Source organism: Pinus tabuliformis, chromosome 5_2, assembly GCF_031772625.1.
Source record: "Pinus tabuliformis cultivar Carrire ecotype Pingquan chromosome 5_2, CPIR1, whole genome shotgun sequence".
NCBI lineage: Eukaryota > Viridiplantae > Streptophyta > Pinopsida > Pinales > Pinaceae > Pinus > Pinus tabuliformis.
This window is the reverse complement of record NC_142306.1, coordinates 503,220,652-503,239,117: the sequence shown is the minus strand read 5'-3', so window position 1 is coordinate 503,239,117 and position 18,466 is coordinate 503,220,652.

Below are 18,466 nucleotides of genomic sequence, written 5' to 3'. Positions count from 1 at the left end.
AGTCCAATAATGAGGTGTGGACCATGATGGATGTTGGAAGAGTACCAAGGTTGCAAGGGTACATTCTGTTTTGGTTTATAATAAGAGTAGTGCACACCTTGCATGCCTTGTTGATATGGCCAAGGTCCTTTATGTCTTCTTTGATTGATGAAACAAAGTTGCTCTAACCCCCCTTCTACCCCTTGAAATACAAATTTTAGTCCTGGAAAAGAAGGAAATTTTTTTGTAGCATGATTTTCTTAACATACTAGGTAGACTTCTATGGCATTCAACAAGCATTCATTGCTTGGATGTCTTTTGTTGCATCTAGGGCAAAAAATAGCTAGTTCCCTTTCTGCTTCTTCTTGCTTTGTTTTTAGTTGCATGGTATCCATTTGTAGTACAAAGTTATGCAATATCTCACTCTTGAAATGCTCCAACATGTTACCTATCTCATTCTTAATGGATGTTGTGGAGAGAGAGGAATTGACCAAGCCTTGACTAGCCCTACCCTTCTCCATGGAAACCCTAGAGTGATTATTGAAGACACTTTTAATGTCATCATAGGATAACTGATAGATATATCCTCTAGAAAACATGCTGAGGGTTTCCAACATATCCTCCCTGATCCCTTAGAGAAGAACTAGTCTAAGTGATTTGAGATCAAGGGTGCAATTGGTCCTCCTATAACTAAGTTGAAATATCTCCTCATAGTCTTCTAGGGATTGATCAGGTCAAAGATTCATCCAAAATATTATTCCTTGGTTTCTTTGGACCTAAAGTACTCCCTGTACTTGCTATTGAAGGTTTGTTGCATTTGGGTGCAGGTAGTGATGCTACCCCATGGCAAACCCATAAACCAGTGCAAGGCTGCATCTTTAAGGGTAGAGGGGAATAACTTTAGCTTCTACTCATTAAAGGCATAGTCATAAGTCCTACAGACAACAAAAAATTCAAACATGAAGGTATCATGATCCTCAAAGGTTAAGCCATGGAAGTGTTGAAGGGAAATAGGGATTCTGTTCTTCATTCTAGCCTCTCCATTGGTCTCTCTGATAGGGAAAACCTCATTTTCCCTATTTTCTACCATATTTTGGGTAGGTGAAGGGGGTTCTTCTTCTTCCCAAATAGTTCTTCAATAATTTTTGGTTTCTCACCTAAAGGGTCTTCTAACTCCCCTGTAGTTAGAGAGGGAAGATCATAGTCACTGAAGAAGAGTGAAGGTTGATTGTTTGAGAGTGTGGAAGTTTTTGGTAGGAATTTCCCCTGATTATTGCTACTCCTACGAGGTATGAAAGGAATATTTTTGATTTTATTTTTTTTACTTTTTCAAAAATTATATGCAAAACAGTAAAAAATTCTTAAGCAAAACCAACATCTACTTTGACACCTCCTCGACAACGACGCCAAAAAGTGGTGAGCCTTGGTATTGCACCAAGAATGTTGCAACTCCCAAGGGCTCCTCAACTCAAATTATCAACCTAGGGTTCGTATAAACTTTGAGGTGACAGTTATTTATGCACAACAACTATGGTTCCACTCATGCCACCCTTAGTTATGGCATTAAACCAAAAGTTCTCAGAGACTGTTCCTCCTAATGAATTAGAATGAAAGCTTGATGATAAAAGTACAATTGGAAATTACTTCTAGCTCTGAAAGTGGAAATGCCATTGAATCAACTTGTAAATGCTAACTAATCAACTCATGAAAGAACAAAGACTAATTTGTTATCGAGAAATCTAGTGTCTATGCAGAGCTGCTAGTCCCACTAAGGCTGGTATCTACCTTAGAAACAAACAAACTAAAACCACTTTCGTTTTCCTTTATGAGAAGTAGATAAGAGGGGAACAAAGGAGACCAAACTTTGTCTTGCGCTTGGTTCCTTGCTTGATTCCTCTCCCTTATGATAGATCTTTGCCACTTGCTTCCTCGTCTACCCAGCTTCAAAGAGCACCCGTGGAATCAAAGCAGAATAACACTATCCAAGAACAAAGATCTACTATCATAAACAATATAGGACCAGATATATATTGACCACACAAATGCATATATCATCAATCATACAAGAATGTGGAGGAAAACTTGAATAGCTTTATTAATAATCAAGAATAGCAAAGATGATTACAACCAATTGTTCTAACCCAACGTCATCCTCTTAGCAAGAAAACCCTTCTTCACCTCATGAAAAGCTTAGATCACCCAACACTATGATGTTACACCAAGAAACCAGCAGCACTTCCTTACAAGATACAAAATTCCAGCCTCTGGATCTCTGGGATGAGGGTTCTGTTAGAGTCGGTCTGGTCAGCCCTCCGTGAGAGATCAAAACTCTTTGTGCATTTCAATTTTAGGTGTCCCTCTCCATTCAATCAGCTGCATTTCACTAGGGACATGCCATGATCTGACGAAGAAAGTCATGCTAGTCATCTTCCCTCATCTCTAGCCCCTGCTAGTTCAGGTCTTGGTCCATAATCACTACAATTCATGATAGTCAAGGTCTGGTCATATTACAGGACAAAGTCATCTTTTATATTTGGGTTTAGGAAATCACCAATGTGGTCTTTGAAAAACATGTCAAGAACAAGCCATGTAGGCTAGAGGGAGGCCCTACACAACTATGGTTCAGAAAGCTTCATCTTCACATGAAGAGACATCGACTCTTCTTCAAAACTCTGTTTTGAAGAAAAGTCAAACAAGGTCAACTATGACAAAATTTTCCAAAAAATAGCCAGTTGACTTTTTCAGATGCAGTCATGGTTTTCATGGCCAAATTCTCAGTCACACAGTCCCCGCAAAGAAATGCCGAAAATCCCATCATGAGAGCCAAAATTTCAAAGAAAAAAATGAAAATCAAGGTGTTTTAAAGTCAATGAAAAAATGCAAAACACAAACATTAAAAAGTGGGTTTTCAAGGAAGAAAAAATCAAACCAATTTCTCTCAAGCCTATATATATACTTGTTGTGGCCCAAAGCAAAGCCATTGTGCCATTTAAGACTTGGAGAGAAATCCCAAAGGTGAGAGAGCGAAATAGTGAAGAGTTTGAGTGAGTGAGAGGTGGTGTTGGAAGGCGCGGCGCATACACCAGGGAGTGCGGTGCACACAGAGGGCACAACGCACACGTAGCCTACCTGCCATTCAAGTTTCTCAATGGCATGATGCACACCCAGCGTGCGGCGCACTGGGCTTGGCGCACGATGCACACAACCAGGGGCATAAGAACATTGCAAATCATTTCAAATCTCGGTGAAGGCCAACGAATAAAGAGGTAGGTCATGTTGACACCTCTTCTCCATAACTTTTGTCATTAATATGGGGTTTGTAAGATGTTTAAATAGTACCCAAAAGCACAATGGCCATCCATGAAAAAATCACCAAGGAAAGCGAAAAATGGGGTTGCAAAATGTGATGATAAGCACCAAGGTTCTGCTCCCCTCCCCTTGTCCCCTCACTCCTCATCGTTCCCGCCTCCATTCCATCATGTGTCCTAAATAAACCACCCTAAAATCGCCCTAAAACTCTCTCCCCTATTTTTCAAGAAAATATTGGGTGAGTTTATAGTGTGCGACGCACACACGAGGTGGTGCGACGCACTCAGGGCGCGTGGCGCACTGGGAGCCTGGCCACAGTGCAAAATCGCCACTGGCGCGGTGCATACCCGGCGCACAGCGCACTAGGCAGAGTGCGCGGTGCACAGACTTATGAGCCCAAAAATGTATTAAATTGCCTAAAATTTTTGTGAATGACCCTCAAAATTGGAGAGGTATCTCAACTACCCTCACCATTGGCCTTTAAATTGAAGGGGAATGTTATTATGACGACCATGAAATCACATGCAAATTTTTTTAAAAGTAAAACAAAGATGATATAAAGAAGGTCAAGAAAGCTAGGGTTTTGCTACAGTGACATTATTACTAAAGCATGTTCTTACCCTACCTCTATCAGCTAATCCCCCTGTAGCAGTTTCCCCCTAATAATCACCCTAGCTCCACTGTAATCATATCCATTTGTTCCCTTTATTCCTATGGCTCAGAATATCCAAACCCTACCCCATCAAACACCATACCCAAAACGCTCCCAAATCCCTAATAAATTTCTCCTTTTAAACCCCTATTCCCCTTTCATCATTCCCCTCCTAACACTCCCTATTTTATTGTCCCCTTGGTGACAGATTTTTAGAGCATCTATCAGTTTCATTGGATTCAGAGGGCAGCATAAAACTCAGGGTACAAGCAGCAGTAATGGCATCAGAAAATTCATCAGATTATGAGGACGGGACCCACAGTGACACATATTCAGGAGAGAGGGTGCATAGGAGACATCACCAGAGTGGCAAACATCTTAGAGATGAGCCAAACACCCTCACTGAGTTGCAGGCATGCCCACTTGCCATGTCTTGTTTCTAGCACTTGGCATGTTATGAATTTTGTCAGAGGGTGGCAAATGTCAGAGTCCATCATGAGTTGGCCCACCTTTTTTCACTTCATCTATAGGGAGGTCAATCTGTCCTAGCTGGGGTCACTTTCACCTTGACACCCGAGACGATATCAGCGGCAACAAGAATACCGAATGTTGGGGAACAGTGCATAAGAAAAAGAAGGTGGAGATGCATCTTTATGAGCCTTACATCAAGAACAGCTATTTCAGCCAGCTCACCAGAGTTTTTCCATTCAGATTTTTGAGGGATGAGTATGCCCCACTCATGAGATTGATCATGAAGTATTTCAGTTGCGAGGGAAGGTTTTCCCGCCTCTATGCCTATCACATCAGGTTGCTCATGCACTTCACCCGGGTGCGGATGATGAGCCTCCCATTTTTCATCTGCGGGAACATAGAGAGGATGAAGAAGTTCATGCAACACAAGACCCCTCGACAACATCTCAACAACGTTTATCACTTTGCTCTCATCCAGATTTTGGTGGACCATCAGTTAGGATTGCAGGGTATTGCTTGGGAGGACTTCATCTCCCGTGATTTCTTCAGCGCTCCACCGGTGATATCAGAGGCAGAGCATGAGGTGGGGTGTCCTTAACATTAGTTTGAGCATGAGATGGGGAGTCCTTCACATCAGTTTGAAATCCATGAGACTGCCACCATGCCAGTATACATCACATGCCAGAAGGGTAGTAGACCGTTGTTTGTAGCAGCAAAGAAAGCGTTATCTCCACCCGGGGTGGAAGGGGCCTCGCTTCAGCTATTAGCATCATAGGAGCAGGGTAAGGGCAAGGAGCCAGTGCAGGGGGAAGGGCCATCAGGTGAGCGAGAGACTGAGTTTGTTCTCCTCCAGGATGATGAGACAGATGCAGAACCAACCAATGAGGAGCTTATAGAGATCATAAAGGAGCAGCAATTAGAGATTGAAGACTTTTCCATTGATTTAGAAAGGGCCAAGTGGAACATGAACTACCTAGAGCGAAGAAACAAATAGCTTGAGGACCAACAAACGATCATGGAGCTGCAGAACATCCGCGAGCATCGCCAAGCTGCTCAAAGAAGAAGGGTTCCGCTCACATCTTTGGAGCAAGAAATAAATGAAGACCGGGAGGCCAACCTTGAGAGGGTCAACATGCATTTGGAGAGGCTGTTGGACAAAGTTGATCGAAACCTTGCTATATTGAGACACATGACTTTCCGTTACAGGGTGTGGAACATGAGTGCACAGGCCCGGATAAGGAGTTTAAAAGCAAAACTGAGGAAAGTAAGAAGAAGGGTAAAGCAAGAAAATGAAAAAGATAGGCTTAGAATCTTGGAAGAATCTTCCTTGGCTTAGCATGGCACCCCGTAGAGATCCTCCAGCAAATTTTGGTCACAGGCAAATTTTTTGGACACAAAACAGGAAATTCCTCCCTGTGTGTCGTGCCACTGGCACAACGCTAAAAATATAGGACTCTAATCGAGGAACGACTTACATATTTGGATTCAACATCGAGAAATATGACTATTGGTGTGCGGGCAAGAAATTTTGACAAGATTTGGGTCTCCTAAAGGTCAAAGAACACCCAAAGATGGCCTCTCTGCCACTTTTTTGACACACGGAAAGCAGTCTTGGGAGAATGAAGATATGGAGGGGCAAATGAGCACCAAATTGGGAAATTATAGTGGGGTTAGAAAGTAGATAGGATAGGCTTTCCAACAAGCCCACTTGGGCACATTTTGGACACATAAAAGTGCCCCAAAATAGGCTCCAAAGTGGCGCGACCCACAGAGGAAAAAACTGCCAAATTGCTCCCGTTTCGCGAAATTTCGGGTCGCGGCTTCTCCAAGTGGGCCCGGTCATCTACACTTTGGTTTTTTGGCACCAAAGGCTGAACTTAAAGAGTTTTCTCTCCAGATGGGCATCTATCCAAGTGGCAAAAGAATGCAAAGGGTCACCCAAGCCAAATGTCATGTTTGTGAGTGCTGCACCTGTAGCTGATGGTTGGCTCTCCATCTCCTTTTCGTAATGATTTGAGTAACTTACCAACCCCTGGGAATTCTATCTCTTCCTCACACATTCTATATATTGTATGCAAATTATTTGCAAAGGGTTGGTTGGCTTGTAACTTCTGGAAGACTGTGGGAAAGAAACTTTGTTTCTTCACTGTGTATTTTTGACAGAGAATTAATGAAAGGCAACGACTCTATTTCATAAGATTCTTGTGGTTGTGAGTGTATAAAATGTGTTCTTATGTTCCATATGTATCTTGTTATGTTTCATAATTCATTTCACGTTTCATTTCAGTGAAATTTTCTAAGTGTGATTAGGTAGAATCGAATTTATATTGCTCTGCCTGTGGGAAAATTTCATGTGTAGTGTTATTCTTCTGTTGAAAAGGATTCATGCGATTATGCCCTTTTCACCTTCTTCGGAAATATTTCCATTCCACGTTACCTTAAACCGAAATTGCTGCTGTTTCTGCCTACCTTACCTCACGGAATAATCTGTGCCTTCATATTCAATTCTCTGTTCTTTGCTGAGCGCCAGTCCCATATACATCCCAGAAGCTCGGTCATTCATAAAATTGTTTTCAAAATCCCTTTTCACTTACTAGCCTAAGGTAAATATTGCATTGTAGGTCATCTCAGACCATTTTTCTTATCCATCCATTGAGCGTGACTCGGAGAGAGCCCTCTCCTGCTCTGGTAGGGCTAGCTACCAGACTGAGCGTGGTTTGTGGTTACCCTAATTTTTGCCTTCCTTTAGCCTAAGGCAGATTTAGGTGCTAACATAGTGGTGACCATACTGGGGTCAAATTGAAAATCAATTCCCCTTGTTTCATAAGAATTCTAGGCGTTCGGATGATGAGCTTAGGATTGGAAAGGCTGAGCAAGTTGGTTGTGTCCCGTAATTTCTCCCAATAGCACGCTGGCTTCAAGACGATATACCAGAGTGAATCCAGACCTGGACCCTCCTCATATTTACGAAAATCCAAATTTGATCCCAAGACTCCTTCGTCAAGAAAGCACCATAACTCCCGTGTTCAAATCCCATTCATGTCCTGACACCTTTGAGTATCTTGAAGAGCTTGAGTTTGACGAACGATTTGAAATAACTTTGTTTGAGTCCAAATCCGAAAGGGTTGTTGATTATACCATCCCCAATCCGAAATTTCTTGTAGACCTTGAAACAGAAAGTGCTAATAGATTAATTGATAATTACATTGCCACACAACCCCAAACTCCAAGTGCCATCCCCTTGCAAACTGTGCACACTCCTCCAACACCTCCAAGGCAAAATCCACCAAGAATGATGGCTGCTCGTTTTGCTCCTCTTGTTCTGCCCCAAGTTCTAGATGGCATGCCAAATGATTATCAAAGTAAAATCCCATTTTTTGATGGCACTCCTAACAATATTATAGCTCAACAACATGTAGATAAAATGGCAGACTTCTATGAACTTCATGAGATCGATGCGGAGAACGTGGCAATGAGGCTCTTTGTACAAACATTTGCAGGTGCTGTGAGGAAATGGTTAAGAGGTTTGACGGCTGCAAGTATCACTACCTTGGCTGAGCTACAAAGAAAATTTTTGAACCGGTGGGAAGTGAAAAAGAATCCCTTTCATATTCTGGCCGAATACGAGCAAATCAAATGGAATGTCGGTGAGTCGATCCAAGATTATTGTGTTAGATTTAATGCAGTCTACAACGAAATTACAGACCATCTAAAGCCACCTGTGGGATTAGCGATGATGAATTTTCCAGATGGTTTTAATGCTAACATGGTGTACCAATTAAGAGAGAGAGAACCAGCTACAATGGAAGACATGCAGAAAATTGCGGTCAACATTGAGGCAAATTTGTTGTCCAAAAGAGCAAGAGCGAAAGCAGAGAAGAAAACCGCTGTGAAAGAAGAATCTTCTTCAATGGATCAGCTTCTCAAAAAGGTAGAACAGATGCTTGAGAGGGTAAAACTTGACAAGCCAGAGCCACAAGTTAGGAATCCTAACTTTCGTGGTCAACAACAACCACAATATAGAATAAGACAAAGAGATCAGCGGACTCAAGAGAAGACAGCACAACAACCAGTACAAACACCTTTGCAGGAGAATTTTGTGAATGGACCTGAGTCAGATGAGGATGGGAATGTAATAGGCGAGGAAAACCATCTCTTTACTCCATATGAGCTGCCTACTTACATCACCGAAGAGGAGGAATGTGCAGTAAATTCAGCTACACACCAAGACACCGATTTTATTCTAGCTAGCGACACCGTGTTGGAGGAAGAATCAGAAGAATATCAAAGAGGGTATATGAATGCTTTGTCCGCACAATAGCAGCGATATTCCCTTAGAAACAGAGATGTACCGACCAAGCCAATTCAGAAAAAGAAGGAGGGTGAAACAACAAAGAATGATCCATCAGCTACACAAAGAAAGGGAAAGGAGGCGGTTGTTCCGGAGAGCAGCAAATCAAAATCAGCAGAACAATTACAGCAAACAACCACATCAAAAGACAAGGAAAGGAAAGAGATCCCAGTCAAAGAGGTAGAAAAATCTCCCGGTTTCAGTCTAGAGAATGAGATTTCTAAGTTAAAGGTATCCATCCCTTTGACTGAAATTATGAAGAACAACAATTATAGAGGACAAATTTCTAAAATGTTGAATTTGGACCCAATGTCCGACATGGTAAATGTGGAAGATGATCAGCCTGAAATGATTTTTGAACCAGCAACTAATGGTGAGTCTCTCGATAGCGATGTGCCACCCTTCTATATTAGTTTACGATTGCATGACTTTGTGCTACACAATGCCATGTTCGATTTCGGAGCTTCTCACAATCTCATGCCCAAGGCTATCATGGATAAGCTTGGTCTGGACATCACCCGCCAATATCATGATCTCTATTCATTCGATTCTAGCAGAGTAAGGTGCATAGGGCTCATCAAAGACTTAGTTGTGAGTTTAGATCAACTTCCTATGAAAAATGTTCTGATGGATGTAGTGGTGGCAGACATTCCTCCAAGGTTTGGCATGCTCCTTTCTAGGTCTTGGGTAGCGAAATTGAAGGGGACACTACAACTGGATTTCTCCTATGCAACAATTCCGGTGTTTGGATAGATGAGGAAGTTATACTGGGAACAAAAGATGAAATATATGATCACAAGCAAGGAGAAACCGATAAATAATCCTATTAACTATATACATACATATTTAGAGTATTTTGTTTTGTTTTCAGATAGTTTAAATGAGATCAATAGTCAGATAGTAGAAGCAGATGACATTCCAGAGATAACAAAAAATTTCAGAGAAATCTTGAAGAAAGAGGGACAAGAAAAGCAGCAAAAGATTGGGCAATCAGCTGAAAACGATGGACAACAAAGAAACAATGGACAAAAAACAGATTTCCAACACTTGCAAGAAGATGAAGAAGGCTTGTGGACCATGGATTTTGATGGAGCAGTAGGGAATGATGGCGCTGGTATTGGTATTTGGCTATGTAGTCCTTTCTCTGCCCCAAACAAAGTGCCTAGCAGCGTGAGAGTTTGCTCTTACAAGCTGGCCTTTGAATGTTCGAATAATAAAGCTGAGTATGAAGCTCTGATTGCTAGCCTGAAGATTCTTCGAAATCTGAATGCAAAGAGGATTTCGGTATATGGCGACTTTGAGTTGGTGATAAAACAGGTCAGAGGTGAGTATCAAGCAAAACATCCTAGGATGCAGGCCTATCGTAATGCAGTTTTGGACATCTTGAAGCTATTTTCTGAATACACCTTGACATGTGTGCCATGAATACAAAATAGTATCGTTGATGCTCTTGCCAAGGCAGTGAGCAGCTTGAAGATCCCCATGAATTCTAGCAATAAATTTGAAATCGATGTCAAGCATCGTCCAACCATTCCAGACAATTGGCGACATTGGCAAGTGTTCCAAGATGATGAGGAGATTAAGGATTTTCTGCTCAACAAGGACAAGTTCAAAGAAACCTTAATCAATGTGGAAAATGACGAGCACAAAGGGAATGGTACAAATGAAGTGCAGATCAATCAAATGGACATATTACAGCTGAAGAATAACATCATTCCTGAAGGCTTGATACCCCTAGAAGAACTTTTTGATCAGGATGATGTAGCCCACAAGCCAACATTGCAGCCAACAGAGAAGGTTGTAGAAGAGGTCAACATCGATACAGCTGCAAATCCAAAGTTGGTAAAATTGTCCAAAGCATTACCGCCAAAGATCAAGGACAAATATATTAGTTTGATGGCTTCATTTGCAGATGTATTTGCGTGGGATTATTCTGATTTAAAGACCTGTGATACAAATATCATTCAGCATACAATACTGATCAAGCCCAACCAAAAACCATTTAGACAAAAGCTAAGAAGGATAAATCCAAAGTTGCTGCCATCTATCGAAAAGGAGGTAAATAGGTTGTACAAGTCAGGTATCATTGTGCCCATCAAATTTTCAGATTGGATATCTAACTTAGTACTTGTACGCAAGAAGACTGGTGAGATCCGCCTATGCATTGATTTCAGAAATCTAAACAAGGTCTCATTGAAGGACAACTATCCGCTGCCCAAGATGGACCATATACTTTAGTGAGTAGTGGGGGCATCTCGTATGTCACTACTTGATGGTTATTCCAGATATAGCCAAATTTTTGTCCATGAAGATGATAGGGACAAGACAACATTCACCACTCCATGGGGAACCTTTCACTATGCCAAAATGCCCTTCGGTTTGAAGAATGCAGGTGCCACATTTCAGCGGGCAATGGATTTGTCATTTGCAAATGAGAAGGATGTGTTTTTGGTGGTGTACTTGGATGATTTGATGGTGTTTTCAAAGTCTGATGAAGAACACATGCATCGCCTAAAAATTGTCTTTCAAAAATGCAGGAAATATGGTCTATCGCTGAATCCTAAGAAGAGCTTGTTCGCCATCGAGGAAGGAAAATTACTTGGGAACATCATTTCAAAGGATGGCATTCGTATAGACCCAGCACGTGTGCAAGCAATTCAGCAAATTGATCTACCCAGGAACAAAAAGGAAATACAATCATTTAATGGTAAGATGAATTTTTTGCGTTGTTTTGTGCCTAATCTTGCAGAACACTTGAAGAAATGACCAACATGCTTAAGAAGGACAGCCAGGTGAAATGGACAGAGGAGGCTGTAAAATCTTTCAACTTGGTCAAATTGGCCCTTTATTCAGCTCCAGTTCTAGTTAGCCTGGACTACACTCAAGATTTCATATTGTTTTCATTTGCTTCTAAGCACACTATGGCAACAATATTATTGCAGAAGATGGATGATCATGAAAGACCCATTGCATTCTTCAGCAAGGTTACAAGGGATGCAGATTTGAAGTACAACATCATTGAGAAGCAAGCCCTGGCATTGGTGAAGGCATTGAAGGATTTCCAGGTGTATATCCTACATTCTCACATTCTGGCCTATGTTCCTAATACTGTTGTAAAAGATGTTTTAGTACAGACTGATCCAGAAGGGAGAAGAGGCAAATGGATTGCAGCCTTGCTAGAATACGATGTGGAGATAAAGTCTACAAAGCTGGTCAAAGGGCAGGGGTTGGCGAAGCTAATGGATGAATCAAACTTGCATGCATTAGACATAAATCTGATCGATGCCATGTCCGAGGAGAATGAGGAAGGAACGTCAATTCAGGTATCTGAAATGTTTGCTTTGTCCCCATGGTATTCTGATATAATATATGTGCTGAAAAATCTATCACCACCGCCTGGTATGACTAGAAACAAAGCGAGAACACTCAAATTGAAGTCTCCAAGTTTTGTATTTTGAATTCTGCACTGTATTGGAAAGATCCCAGTGACATTTTGTTAAATTTTCTGGTGGAAGAGGAGGAAAAGAAGGTCATGGAGGATTTTCATGGAGGAGAGTGTGGAGGTCATCTTTTTTAGAAGTCTACAGCAAACAAAATTTTGAGAGCAGGGTACTACTGGCCTACTTTGTTTGCTGATGTGCATAAGATGGTCAAGAACTGTCATAAATGTCAGATTTTCGAAGGAAAACAGAAATTATAGCCTTTGCCACTTAAGCCTATTGAAGTGAGCGCTCCCTTCCAGTAGTGGGGGTTGGATTTCATTGGGGAAATTCAACCCGCCTCTTCCGGACAACATAGGTGGATCCTTACAGCAACGGACTATTTCATAAAATGGATTGAGGCAGCCCCTACCAGATAAGCGACAGACACGGTAATCATCTCATTTCTCAAAAATAACATCTTGTCTCGCTTTGGTTGTCCAAACAAAATAATCACTGATAATGCAGCAGCTTCCAAATCGAAAAGGATGGTAGAATTTTGTCATAAATATCACATAATTTTGGGTCATTCAACTGCCTATCATCCACAAGGCAATGGATTGGCGGAATCTTCAAATAAATATTTGGTCAACATCATCAAGAAGCTGCTGGAAATAAATAAGAAGAGTTGGAACAAGAGGCTGGTCCATGCACTTTGGGTAGATCGGATTAGTCAGAAAAAGTCTATCGGGATGTCACTGTTTGAGCTGGTTTATGGAGTGGACACGGTATTTCCCGCTTCTCTTGCTGCCCCAGTGGTCAAACTTCTTCAGGAGGCTGGCAATGAAGAAGATCCCATGCAGAGAAGGCTGAATCAAATGATCCACTTGCAACAAACCAGAGAAGAAGTTTTCAAAAACACATCCAAGTTGCAGGAGAAGATGAAGAAAATCTATGACAGAAAAGAAAAAGTAGATAAATTTCAGTTGGATGATGTGGTGTTGAAGTGGGATGCAAGGAATGAAGAGAAAGGCAAGCACAGAAAGTTCAAAAATCTGTGGAAAGGTCCTTTCAAGATCGCAGCATATAGGGGGCATAATGCCTTTATTCTGAAGGAAATGAACGGGGAAGACTGTCCTGGAGGGCCGATCAATGGTCGGCTGCTCAAGCAGTATCACTGTTGATCTATTAACGTTGCTTTCACTGTCATTGTAAATACCATTTTTATTTCAGTTTGGTTTCAGTCTGTAAAGTCAGTTTTTGAGTTATTTCAATGTCAAGTTTGAGTCAATTTTTTGGTTATTCCAGTTTTCTTAATAAGTCAGAGTCCCGTGCTGCTTATCAAAATGATGACTCCATAGCCCAATGGACAAAAGGAACTGTCTAACTCCTCCAGAGATCTACTGTTCTTGGCACCTCCAAGGAGCTACCATCCCCCATTGGAGCCAATGTTAGAGTCGGTCTGGTCAGCCCTCCGTCAGAGATCAAAACTCTTTGTGCATTTCAATTTTAGGTGTCCCGCTCCATTCACTCAGTTGCATTTCTCTAGGGACATGCCATGATCTGATGGAGAAAGTCATGCTAGTCATCTTCCCTCATCTATGGCCCTTGCTGGTTCAGGTCTTGGTCCATAATCACTAAAATTCATGATAGTCAAGGTCTGGTCATATTACAGGACAAAGTCATCTTTTATATTTGGTTTTAGGAAATCATCAACGTGGTATTTGAAAAACATGTCTAGTACAAGCCATGCAGGCCAAAGGGAGGCCCTACATAGCTATGGTTTAGAAAGCTTGATCATCACCTGAAGAGACATCGACTCTTCTTCAAAACTCTGTTTTGAAGAAAAGTCAAACAAGGTCAACTATGACAAAATTTTCCAAAAAATCGCCAGTTGAATTTTTCAGATGCAGCCATGGTTTTCATGGCCAAACGCTCAGTCACACAGTACCCGCAAAGAAATGCAGAAAATCCCAACATGAGAGCCAAAATTTCAAAGAAAAAATGAAAATCAGGGTGTTTTAAAGTCAATGAAAAATGCAAAACACAAACATTAAAAAGTGGGTTTTCAAGGAAGAAAAAATCAAACCAATTTCTCTCAAGCCTATATATATACTTGTTGTGGTCCAACTCAAATCCATTGTGCCATTAAAGACATGGAGAGAAATCCCAAAGGTGAGAGAGCGAAATAGTGAAGAGTTTGAGTGAGTGAGAGGTGGTGTTGGAAGGCGCGGCACATACACCAGGGAGCGCGGCGCACACAGAGGGCGTGGCGCACACGTAGCCTACCCGCCATTCAAGTTTCTCAAGGGTGCAATGCACACCTAGTGCGCGGCACACTGGGCTTGGCGTGCGACGCACACAGCCAGGGGCATAAAAACATTTCAAATCATTTCAAATCTCGGTGAAGCCCAGCGAATCAAGAGGTAGGTCATGTTGACACCTCTTCTCCGTCACTTTTTTCATTAATATGGAGTTTGTAAGATGTTTAAATGGTACCCAAAAGCACAATGGCCATCCATGAAAAAATCACCAAGGAAAGTGAAAAATGGGGTTGCAGAATGTGATGATAAGCACCAAGGTTCTACTCCCCTCCCCTTGTCCCCTCACTCCTCATCGTTCCCGCCTCCATTCCATCATGTGTCCTAAAGAAACCACCCTAAAATCACACTAAAACCCTCTCCCCTATTTTTCAAGCAAATATTGGGTGAGTTTACAGTGCGCAGTGCACACACGAGGTGGCGAGTGTACTCAAGGCGCGCAGCGCACTGGGAGCCCGACCACAGTGCAAAATCGCCACTGGCGTGGCGCATACCCGGCACGCGGCGCAGTGGGTAGAGTGCACAACACACAGACTTATGAGCCCAAAAATGTATTAAATTGCCTAAATTTTTTGTGAATGACACTCAAAATTGGAGAGGTAGCCCAACTACCCTCACCATTGGCCTTTAAATTGAAGGGGAATGTTATTATGACAACCATGAAATCAAATGCAAAATTTTTTGAAAGTAAAACAAAGATGATATAAAGAAGGTCAAGAAAGCTAGGGTTTTGCTACAGTGACATTATTACTAAAGCATGTTCCTACCCTACCTCTATCAGCTAATCCCCCTATAGCAGTTTCCCCCTAATAATCACCCTAGCTCCACTGTAATCATATCCATTTGTTCCCTTTATTCCTATGGCTCAAAATATCCAAACCCTACCCCATCAAACACCATACCCAAAATGCTTCCAAATCCCTAATAAATTTCTTCTTTTAAACCCCTATTCCCCTTTTCATCATTCCCCTCCTGACACTCCTTGTTTTATTGTCCCCTTGGTGACAGATTTTCAGATCATCTATTAGTTTCATTGGATTCAGAGAGCAGCATAAAACTCACGGTACAAGCAGCAGTAATGGCATCAGAAAATTCATCAGATTATGAGGAGGTGACCCACAGTGACACATCTTCAGGAGAGAGGGCGCATAGGAGACATCACCGGAGTGGAAGACATCTTAGAGATGAGCCAAACACCCTCACTGAGCTGCAGGCATGCTCACTTGCCATGTCTTGTTTCCAGCACTTGGCATGCTATGAATTTTGTCAAAGAGTGGCAAATGTCAGAGTCCATCATGAGTTGGCCTGCCTTTTTGCACTTCATCTACAGGGAGGTCAATCTATCCTAGCTGGGGTCACCTTCACCTTGACACCAGAGACCATATCAGCGGCAACAGGAATACCGAACGTTGGGGAACAGTGGCATAAGAAAAAGAAGGTGGAGAGGCATCTTTATGAGGCTTACATCAAGAACAGCTATTTGAGCCAGCTCACCAGAGTTTTTCCATTCAGATTTTTGAGGAATGAGTATGCCCCACTCATGAGATTGATCATGAAGTATTTCAGTTGCGAGGGAAGGTTTTCCTGCCTCTATGCCTATCACATCAGATTTCTCATGCACTTCACCCGGGTGCGGATGATGAGCCTCCCATTTTTCATCTGCGGGAACATAGAGAGGATGAAGAAGTTCATGCATCACAAGACCCCTCGAAAACAGCTCAACAACATTTATCACTTTGCTCTCATCCGGATTTTGGTGGACCATTAGCTAGGATTGCAGGGTATTGCTTGGGAGGACTTCATCTCCGGTGATTTCTTTAGCGTTCCACTGGTGATATCAGAGGCAGAGCATGAGGTGGGGGGTCCTTCACATCAGTTTGAGCATGAGATGGGAAGTCCTTCACATCAGTTTGAGAGCCATGAGACTGCCACCATGCCAGTATACATCACATACCAGAAGGGTAGTAGACCATTGTTTGCAGCAGCAAAGCGAGTGTTATCTCCACCCGGGGTGGAAGGGGCCTCGCTTCCGCCATCAGCATCACATGAGTAGGGTAAGGGCAAGGAGCCAGTGTAGGGGGAAGGGCCATCAGGTGAGCGAGAGACCGAGTTTGTTCTCCTCCAGGATGATTAAACAGATGCAGAACCAACAAATGAGGAGCTTATAAAGATCATCAGGGAGCAGCAATCAGAGATTGAAGACTTGTCCATTGATTTAGAAAGGGCCAAGTGGAACATGAACTACCTAGAGCGGAGAAACAAATATCTTGAGGGCCAATAGATGATCATGGAGCTGCAGAACATCCGTGAGCATCGCCAAGCTGTTCAGAGAAGAAGGGTTCAGCTCACATCTTTGGAGCAAGCTATCAATGAAGACCGGGAGGCCAACATTGGGAGGGTCAACATGCATTTGGAGAGGCTGTTGGACAAAGCTGATCAGAACCTTTCTATATTGAGACGCATGACTTTTCGTTACAGGGTGTGGAACATGAGTGCACAGGCCCGGATAAGGAGTTTAAAAGCAAAACTGAGGAAAGCAACAAGAGGGGTAAAGCAAGAAAAAGAGAAAGATAGGTTTAGAATCTTGGCTGATGCTTCCTTGGCTCAGCATGGCACCCCATAGAGATCCTCCAGCTCAAATTTCAAAAAATTTGGGCAAATTTTGGTCACAGGCAAATTTTTTGGACACAAAACAGGAAATTCCTCCCTGTGCGCCGCGCCACTGGCGCGACGCTAAAAATATAGGACTCTAATCGAGGAACAGCTTGCATATTTGGATTTAGCATAAAAAAATATGACTATTGGTGTCCGAGCAAGAAATTTTGACAAGATATGGGTCTCCTAAAGGTCAAAAAACACCCAAAAATGGCCTCTCTACCACTTTTTTGAAAGACAGAAGGCAGTCTTGGGAGAATGAAGATTTGGAGGGGAAAATGAGCACCAAATTGGGAAATTCCAGTGGGGTTAGAAAGCAGATAGGACAAGATTTCCAAAAATCCCACTTGGTCACATTTTTGACACCTAAAAGTGCCCCAAAATAGGCTCCAAAGTGGCGCGATGCACAGAGAATTTGGCACGGCGCACAGAGGAAAAAACTGCCAAATTGCTCCCGTTTCGCGAAATTTCGGGTCGCGACTTCTCCAAGTGGGCCCAGTCATCTACAATTAGGTTTTTTGGCACCAAAGGTGGCATTTAAAGATTTTTCTCTCCAGATGGGCATCTATCCAAGTGGAAAAAGAATGCAAAGGGTCACCCAGGCCAAATGTCATGTTTGTGAGTGCTGCACCTGTAGCTGATGGTTGGCTCTCCATCTCCTTTTCGTAATGATTTGAGTAACTTACCAACCCCTGGGAATTCTATCTCTTCCTCACACATTCTATATATTGTATGCAAATTATTTGCAAAGGGTTGGTTGGCTTGTAACTTTTGGAAGACTGTGGGAAAGAAACTTTGTTTCTTCACTGTGTATTTTTGACAGAGAATTAATGAAAGGCAGTGGCTCTGTTTCATGATATTCTTGTGGTTGTGAGTGTAGAAAATGTGTTCTTATGTTCCATATGTATCTTGTTATGTTTCATAATTCATTTCACGTTTCATTTCAGTGAAATTTTCTAAGTGATATTAGGTAGAAATCAATTTATATTGCTCTGCCTGTGGGAAAATTTCATGTGTAGTGTTATTCTTCTGTTGAAAAGGATTCATGCGATTATGCCCTTTTCACCTTCTTCAGCAATCTTTCCATTCCATGTTACCTTAAACCGAAATTGCTGCTCTTTCTGCCTACCTTGCCTCACGGAATAATTTGTGCCTTCATATTCAATTCTCTGTTCTTTGCTGAGCGCCAGTCCCATATACATCACAGAAGCTGGGTCATTCTTAAAATTGTTTTCAAAATCCCTTTTCACTTACTAGCCTAAGGTAAATATTTCATTATAAGTCATCTCAGGCCATTTTTCTTATCCAT